The sequence below is a fragment of the Hipposideros armiger genome, unplaced genomic scaffold (genome assembly GCF_001890085.2).
Source record: "Hipposideros armiger isolate ML-2016 unplaced genomic scaffold, ASM189008v1 scaffold_628, whole genome shotgun sequence".
Classification (NCBI taxonomy): Eukaryota; Metazoa; Chordata; class Mammalia; order Chiroptera; family Hipposideridae; genus Hipposideros; species Hipposideros armiger.
The window spans coordinates 16,984-19,281 of NW_017731978.1; the positions used below are offsets into that span (position 1 = coordinate 16,984).

At 38.6% G+C, this 2,298-nt stretch overlaps 1 pseudogene; it reads right to left on the reverse strand.

The window, feature by feature from the left end:
• Positions 1-1,050: 1,050 nt before the first annotated feature.
• On the reverse strand, positions 1,051-1,587 carry LOC109372342 (40S ribosomal protein S20 pseudogene; annotated as a pseudogene).
• Between the last annotated feature and the right edge of the window lie 711 nt (positions 1,588-2,298).

A 2,298-nucleotide genomic window follows, 5' to 3' on the forward strand; every position in this document is an offset into this window, starting at 1 on the left:
AAACCACAAGACATTGTTGAAAGAAACTGAAGAAGATACAAAGAAATAGAAAGATGTTCCTTGTTCATAGATTGGAAGAATTAACATTGTTAAAATAACCATGTTACATAAAGCAATATGTAGATTTAATGAAATCGCCACCAAAATCCCTATCGCATTTCTCACAGAAATAGAACCAAAAAAATCCTCCAAGTTGTATGGAATCACAAAGGACTCCAAATAGCCAAAGCAATCCTGAGAAAAAAGAACAAAGCCAGAGGTATCACACTCCCTGACTTCAGCTCATACTACAAAACCTACAGTAATCAGAATAGTATGGTACTGCCAGAAAAACAGACACACAGACCAATGGAACAAATCCAAGAGCCCAGAAATAAGCCCACACATATATGGGCAACTAATTTTCGATATAGAAGCCAAAAACATACAATGGAGAAAGAAAATTCTCTTCAATAAATGGTGTGGGGAAAACTGGAAAGTCACATGCAAAAGAATAAAACTACACTGCTATCTGGCACCATACACAAAAATTAACTCAAAATGGATTAAAGACTTGATAAGACCTGAAACAAACAAACAAAAACACAGAGGAAAACATAGGTACTAAACTTATGGACCTTGGTCTCAGAGGGGTTTTTGTGAACTTGACCCCAAAGGCAAGAAAAGTAAAAGCAAAAATAAAGGAATGGGGCTACATTAAACAAAAGCTTCTGCACAGCAAAAGAAATCATCGATGAAACAAACGGCAGCTGACTGAATGGGAGAAGATATTTACAATTAGTAAACATTCCTAATGCTCTTCTGAGCTGTTTCTCTGTCCTCGGCCTAGAATGAATAAGTCTCCAATAGAAATTATCTGCCCCCTTTTAATATTCTCCACAAGAAAATTGGCATTAAAGCCTGATTACATTCCTGATAACCTTTTATACAAAAACATTTATCCCTTTAAATTGATAAATTATCAAATTCATTCTTCCTTGGGGGGGAAAACACATCAACACACTTTTTTTTTTTTTAACAATTGATAGTCAATTTATTAAAAAGGATGATTTAAGCATCTGCAACGGGGACTTGAACCTGGACTCCCGGCTCTGTCCTGATGGAGGAACCTGCTTAATGAGCTCAGAAGGACTGTGCAAGTAAGTCACTGAGTCACTGTGGATCCTCATCTGAAAATGATCCCAAGTCTTGGAACCTTCCCCATGGGGAGTTTTTCTTGTAGAGAAGACATCCAAACAGGTCCTTCCACTTTGAGATTCTTTTCCTTTGCGCCTCTGATCCAGTCAGCACACACCCTCTCCAAGGATTTTATGTCACAGTTGGTTAGAGTAATTCTCATTCAATGAGTCTTGCCACCTCTGGTCACACGAATGTCTTTCCAGTACCTTTAAAAGCCATGGCTTCCACTCGGCTTCCTGAGTGACTTGTTCCTCAGCGAGAGCCAACAGTGGAGTCAGGAGTAGAGCAGGCGGAAGGAAGCTCTGTCGCAGCTGGGCCCCACTTTCCTCCAGAAAAAACACGTTTTTAAAACAATGAAGTATCATCTACTTTACCATCCTCAGGTAATTGAATGTATACTACCCAGGTGTAAATATAATTAGCTTGGCCTCATATTGTAGGGTAGAAATTCCCTCATAGTAGGTTGCAAATATGTGTGTTCAAATGTATCTTATCTTTTGTTTAAGGCAAAACAGATGAATTTGCTGTTCAGAAGTAAAACAATCACATTTGGAAAGAGGTTTTATTACCTGTTAACAGCTGATGTTTTCAACTCCTCTTGGGCCAACCCTAACTAATGCATATTACCTCCTCTTTTAGCAGAATTGAAACTTATGGTTCCAGTAGGGAGCTAAGTCTCCAGTAGTACACTCTAGCAGCAAAACTAAGGTTAAATAACTAAAATAAGAAGAAAAGAAACAACACTACCCAGAAAAATGTCTCTCAAAAACTACTTGGAGAGCCTTATAGGTATACCCCAAAAATAAGAAACAATTCTCTCTTCCTATACAGTGAGAAAAAAGAAAAAATTCAAATAATAGTGATCAAGAGAAAGGGACAAACTATATATTCTAAAGGAAGACTTAGCAAAATACAAAGATGGAGTCAATGAGTCAAGAGGGAAAGCAGCTGGGACCTGAGCAACCAGGTAGATGAGGAACTCCCTGACAAACTCAGAAACCAAAGAGCCAGTTTTGGGGAAGGGAGGGAGGGAAGTCCAGTTTACCCCATGGAAATGCATGTTGGCACGTGGGTACACTTAGTCTGTCTTGGTGTAAGCAACTGGATCATAGGTGAAAT